This window comes from Nuphar pumila, chromosome 7 (assembly GCF_984573655.1).
Source record: "Nuphar pumila chromosome 7, dmNupPumi1.hap1.1, whole genome shotgun sequence".
Classification (NCBI taxonomy): domain Eukaryota; kingdom Viridiplantae; phylum Streptophyta; class Magnoliopsida; order Nymphaeales; family Nymphaeaceae; genus Nuphar; species Nuphar pumila.
Window position 1 is genome coordinate 60,637,185 of NC_143255.1, and position 7,176 is coordinate 60,644,360.

The following is a 7,176-nucleotide window of genomic DNA, read 5'->3' on the forward strand; positions in this document are numbered from 1 at the left end:
TTTATTCTCCCTCATGGAGTAACAACGCAATTGTCACAAATTTTGTGATGACTCAATCCCTAGTAATGGGATATCATTTTTTCAACCTATTTAACCTGATTCCTTCTTTTGTCAAAATTTTTCTCCCAAAAATTTATTTAGTCTAAAATCTCCATTTTCTCTGCAGAAAACATTGGTATTTAATATGGTTCAGACGATGACCAGAATGGAGACTTTTCAGCAATACAGCAACAGTGAAATAGAAGGAATGAACTCTCCTAGGTCACCCAAAGGACAGATCCAGGACAAAGGAGATGACATTGATTCAGTTATCTACAATTTGTTCCAGAAGATGATGGCCAAGATGATGTCAGAGCAAGCCGAGGCCAATCCAAAAAAGGCGGTTCCTCAGAGCAGACTGAAAAAGAAAGCTGTGAAAAAGCAAGTCAGGATTGTCAGAAAGAAGGTGCAACAAGACACTACTTCTGAGGACACAAAATCAGCAGATGAAGAGTCAGAAGAGGAAGAACAGTTTGTGTTCATTTAGAACCCTCCGCGACAGTTTATGAAGATAGCAACTAAGGAGCCCGAATCCGTAAACAAGCCTACTCCAGCTAAAGATCCAATGCACGAGCAATTAAGAGAAATGACTCGAGCAATCAAAGACATCCAGGCTAAGGGCAAAGGCAAGCGGACCTATTCTGGCAAAGATTTCTACAACGGCCTAGACGGGGATGACAATCTAGAAAATCTCCCTCGCAAATTCCTCAAGTTTGATGGAACGGGCAATCCAAAAGCTCATCTAGCCATGTTTTATGCAGAGTGCAACCGTTTCAGAAAAGATAATAGGGCCTTGCTCATTTGCTTTCCGCGTAGTTTAGAAGGTACAACGGCCAGGTGGTATGCAGACCACATCAATCCTATCAAACTACGAGAGTTCGATAAAGTTGTGAACTTGTTCATCGAGCTTTTCATGTTTAATATTGAGGCCTCGCCCACTCTCAACCATCTGTATAATCTGAAGCATAATGAGAACGAGAGAGCAGGAGAATTCATTCACAGGTGGAGAAGCACCTGCAACAAGATGAAGATTCCCATTCCAGAGGAACATGCATTGCAGATAATCCTCAATAATTTCTCTCAGCCCCTGAGGAGCCTCATTGCCACTTCTCCGGCAAAATCCTTTATCAAGTTGATTGAGCGAGCCGAATGGCTCGAGTCAGGAATGAAAAATGGGCTCTACGAGGGCATGCCTCAGGTCAAGAATATCCAAGACCAGAAGAAAAAGGCACCATTCACTCACTCAGCTGATACCTCTGGACATGATCGTGACAGCAGAAGAAGAAACAAAAATAACAGTAAAAGTGGCTAGAACCACAATGCAGCTCAAGGGGAGAAGTCTTCCAAGCAGAATGACAAGTCGTCTCAGTCTAACTTTCCACAAAAGGAAAAGATAAAACATGAAGGTTGGAGTAATGATCGTGTGTTCACTCTTCTGAAACAATCGCTCAAAGAAGCCCTTGAATTCATGTTGACTAAGGGATTAGTAAAACTCTTAAAGGCCACGAATCCTCCCGCAGTCATGGGAAGGTTCATGAATCAGTTTTGCAAGTTCCATAGGGCAGTGGGGCATGACACCGATCATTGTTTCATCTTCAAAAATATTGTTCAGGATTGCATCGACAAGAGTCTCCTTGTTGAAGACGAAGAGGAAGACGAGCTGGCCATCATGACCAAGCCTTTCCCAAACTACTCAAAAGATTGATCATGCCAAAATTTTCTGCTTTCCTCCCCTTTTGAAAGTCATCTTGTAGGGGCCAGTGAGCCCAATCTTTTGTGACATTTTTTTAGTCAAAGTACTTGTAAATATTTCAGTCTTTGTTATCAGTTTTGCTCATTAATGAAATGTCAATTTTCTTCATATCTTTGATATCAAATACTTCTTCCCTTTGCCACACAGGGGCATTTATTTTTAAAAAAATTATATTTTCATTTCAAAAATCTTCTTTGCCATCGGCTTCTATTAAACCACATTAAATCCCTATTCTTCTCGGAAGGAGGGACGATCCCGATATCGTTCATGAGAGAAATGAACCCTTGCAAACCTATGAGGGTTTTTCAAAATCATGAAAATTTTGAATTTTTTTTGCAAAGTCTTTGTTACGATCACCAAGGGTTCAATAGTTTGGTCCAATCTTTTTCAAAAACCAACCCTTGTGTTGATTTTCTTTTCCAAAACTAGTTTCGAACCATTATCTTCAAAAATCAACCCTTGCATTGATTTTTTTTTTCCGAAATTGGGTTTTAAACCATTATCTTCAAAAATCAACCCTTATGTTGATTTTCTTTTCTAAAAATGGTTTTGAACCATTATCTTCAAATATCAACCCTCGTGTTGATCTTATTTTACAAAACTAGTTTCAAACCATTGTTTTCAAAAATCAACCCTGCTATTGATCTTCTTTTTCAAAATAGGTTCGAACCATTTTCAAAAATCGACCCTCATGATGATCTCTCTTCAGAAATCGACCTTTGTGTTGATTCTTCTTCGAAGATCAGATCCCACGTCAATCATTCTTCCAATTTAACCTTGCGATTGATTTTCTTCCCAAAAATGATTTTTCACCTGTCTTTCAAAGGAATGTTCTCCTCTCACTTTAAAGATCACATATGCAGGCAGGATCAGACAAACTATTTTTCCTCAAAATCTTATCAATTTTCAGTTGATCTTGTTATCTTTATTAGTTTCATCCATTTTATTTGTTTTCAATTTGATCAAATTTTCATCAAATTACTATCAAATTTTATCAAGTTTTATCAAATTTTCATCAATTTTATTAAATTTTATCCATCTTTTTCTTACTACCATTTTAGGTTAAGGGATAAACCTGATGCCTCTTTCCCATGAGGTATTCCTTTCTCCTTTTTCCCTTTCAGGTTAAGAGATAAACCCGAACCTCGTCCTGCGAGGTCCTTCTTCCTTCAGGATAAGGGATAACCCTGAAATCTTTTATCATCTTTCAAATTTTCATTGATTTTTACCAATTTTTCACTAGACTTTCATCAGTCTTCATCAATTTTTATTCTTTGTCAATTTTTATCAATTTTATTTCTTTATCAGTTTTTATCAATTTTATTGATGCTTTGTCAATCTTTTCTTAATTTTTATCAATTTTTATCAACTTTTATCGATTTTGTCAAATTATTTCTTTCTTCCCTTTCAGGATAAGGGATCATCCTGAAAACATCGACAATCATTCTCACTTAATTATCAAGTATCTTAGAATGTCGGTCTCCTTTCCAACTCTCAGTCGGAAAGTCCAGTGCTCATGCTAGCCCATTTCAAAACCCAGTGCTCGTGCTGGTATATTTTAAAAAACCCAACGCTCGTACTGGCATATCTTTCAAAATCCAGTGCTCGTACTGGTGCATTTTCCAAATCCAGTGCTTGTACTGGTACATCTTTCTAAACTCAGTGCTCGTGTTGGTACATTTTCAAAAATTCAACGCTCGTACTGACATATCTTTCAAAATCCAGTGCTCATACTGGTGTATTTTCAAAATCTAGTGCTTGTACTGAAACATTTTCAAAAATCCAGTGCTCGTGTTGCTGTATTTCAAAACCCAGCACTCGTACTGGTGCAATTTCAAAATCCAGTCCTCGTACTGGTGCAATTTCAAAACCCAGTGCTCATACTAGGGTATTTTTTTTAAAAAAAAATCAGTGCTCGTACTGGTACGCTTAGCGCTCGTGCTAGTGTCTGGCTGATTGATCAGTTGGCCTCCTCAGGTTCAGTCTTTGCACTAACCATTCATCAAAATTCAAAGTTTCAATTCCAATTTTGACCTTCGGGTCATCCAATTCTCAATTTCAAGCCTTCAAGTTACAATCTTCATCAATCTTTCCTCAATTTTTCAATTCACCTCAATTTTATTTGTTCTCCGTTCAGGATAAGGGGAATCCTGAAATCAGACCGCATACAATCAACCATGATGGTCTTCTTCATCGCAAGTCAGATAATCCAGTCCTCAAACTGGTCATTCTCAAAACTTTCAATCCCAGTCCTCGTACTGGCGATTTTCAAAATTCAATCTTCTGATTGAAGATTTTCCTTTGAGATTTGAGTTTCGACTCGAACTTCTAATTCTTCTTTGAGATTCGAGTTTTAACTTGAGATTCCAATTATTCTTTGAGATTCGAGTTTCGACTCGAGCTTCCAATTCTCCTTTGAGATTCGAGTTTCGACTCGAACTTCCAACTTTTCCCTTGAGATTCGAGTTTTGACTCAAACTTTCCAATTTTTTTTTAGGATTCGAGCTCTGACTCAAACTTTCCAGCTTTCCTTCGAAGATTTGAGTTTTAACTTGAGTTTTCTTTCCTTCAATAAATGAACTTTCAAGTTTCCCTTTGAGATTTGAGCCCCGACTCGAACCTTCCAGCTTTTCTTTGAAGATTTGAGTTTTAACTCGAGTCTTCTTTTCCTTCAAAATCTAAACTTTCCAGTTTTCCTTTGAGATTCGAGTCTTGACTCAAACTTTCCAGCTTTCCTTCAAAGATTTGAGTTTTAACTCGAGTCTTCTTTTCCTTCAAAATCTAAACTTTCCAGTTTTCCTTTGAGATTCGAGCCTTGACTTGAACTTTCTAGCTTTCCTTCGAAGATTTGAGTTTTAACTTGAGTTTTCTTTCCTTCAAAAATCTAAACTTTCCAGCTTTCCTTTGAGATTTGAGCCTCAACCCGAACCTTCTAGCTTTCCTTTGAATATTTGAGTTTCGACTTGAATTTTCCTTCCTTCAAAAATCTGAATTGGTCTAGTTTTCCTTTGAAGATTTGGGTTTCGACCCGAATTTTCTCTCCTTAGAAACCAAACTTCCTAGCTTTCCTTCGAAGGCTCGAGTTTCGACTCAAATTTTCCAGCTTTCCTTGTAGAATCTGAGTCCTGATTCAGATGTTCTTTCAAAACTGACTTTTTGAGTTAGGCTTACCTTCAAAATCCAGTTTTATGCCAAGCTTGCCTTCAAAACTCCAAAATTTGTATTTACCTTCAGAATTTAGCTTCGTGTTGGATTTTTCTCCAGGATCCCACTGGTGTGTCAAAACTCAATGCTAAGCAAATTTTTCGTTATCAAGGATTTCAGGAATATTTTGCCAAAGTTGCCATAAAAAAATAGTTGTTGATCTCAAACTTTTATTATGTAAAGAATTACCTCAAATCTCCTTTAGTATTCTTTCCAAAAGGGTGAAGCTTTTGTGAAAAAAGACTCAAAATTCAGATTTCCTGTTGGTCAACCAAAAGGATGAAGAAAAATCTTTGATATGACTGACGAAGGAAAATTCAATGATGTTGAAAAGTCATAAGTGAACTAATATTGATCATAGCTATGGCACATTCTTAAAGACCATTCTTCTCGCAGTAAGGTAGTGAAAATATCCTGAGCGATAAAAGAATTCACTCAATACATATCTCCTCAGTCATTTAAGCTGCAAATCAAATGTCTGCAAAAGGGATCTCTCAATTGTCGTCAAGATGAAGACGAATATGCAAGCTAGACCCCCGGGGCCAAAGAAGATTTGGATCATCTCTGAGATGAAGGAGTTTGTGACGGATCCTTACAGGGAAAGTTCATATCACCGTCAAGATGAAGGCGACTGCAATGAACCTCCCGACAAACCCTAAAAGATAATTGATTTCTGCTATCATCTAGACATTTTTGACCAATGTGCTAATGTCATCAGTATATTCCCTGAGAAAAAGAAGGATCAGAGCATCTCCAAGATGAAGGAGTTTGCGATGTACCCTTCTCCGAAAAAAAAAGAGAGAGAGAAAAGTCAGGACATCTTCAAAATGAAGGATGATGTAATAAGTTTTTCCCTGAAACCCAAGAAAACTCAGTGACTCAAAAAAAAAAGATCATCATGGGAACAACCCAGGATATCAAACTGCCAAACAGTCAAGAATCTTCTTTTTCTATGTGAAATTCTTCTATCAATATTCTTCCATTCAATTGCTTCTATGAAGCTAAGAATATTTCCTCTCTTTTCATATCAAGGAAATGGATAGCTTCCTTAAAGAAAACCAACAACAATAATTTGACCTTGATTCTGGATTCTATAGAGTTAGCCCAGTTGGAGGTAATACTCTAGATAAAAGAGGGAATATCTTTCAAACAAATGTTTTTGCTTTCAATCACCTTGAATCAACTGCAATTTTTATCATTTTGACAATATTTTCCAGTTTTTCCTGATGAGAAATAAAAACTTGATGTTCGTTTTGATACGTCTTGGTGTTGCCTTTTCCTTCTTTTGTATAGTCAAGAGAGTTGCCTTCCCCTCTTTCATAGAGTTGCCTTATTCGTCTTTTGCATTGTCTAAAGATTTGGCTTTCTCTTGTCAAAAGGATTGCCTTATTCATCTTTCGCTTTGATCGAAAGATTTGCCTTCTCCTGTCAAAAGGATTGTCTTATTCATCTTTCATTGTGTCGAAAGATTCGCCCTCTCCTTGCTATAAGGATCGCCTTCTTCATCTTTCGCATCGCCGAAAGATTTGTCTTCTCCTTGCTAAAAGGATTGTCTTATTCATCTTTCGCTTTGATCGAAAGATTTGCCTTCTCCTTTCTAAAAGGATTGCCCTCTTCATCTTTCGCTTTGATCGAAAGATTCACCTTCTCCTTGCTAAGAGGATTGCCTTATTCATCTTTCGCTTTGATCGAAAGATTTGCCTTCTCCTTGCTAAAAGGATTGCCTTTTTCATCTTTCGCTTTGATCGAAAGATTTTCCTTCTCCTTTCTAAAAGAATTGTCTTCCTCATCTTTCGCTTTGATCGAAGGATTCGCCTTCTCGTTGCTAAAAGAATTGTCTTATTCATCTTTCACTTTGATCGAAAGATTTGCCTTCTCCTTTCTAAAAGGATTGCCTTCCTCATCTTTCGCTTTGATCGAAAGATTCGCCTTCTCCTTTCTAAAAGGATTGCCCTCTTCATCTTTTGCCTTATCAAGAGATTCTCCTTCCCCTTGCTAAAGGCCCGCCTTACTCATATTTTGCTTTATCGAAAAGATCACCTTGCTTCTGTTGAAAGGATCGCCTTATTCATCTTTCACACCATCGAAAGATTTGCCTCCTGTTACCTTATTCATCGTTCATCTTGTCGAAAGAATTGCCTAACATCTCCTTATTTTTCATCTCTCACATTCCCAAAAGA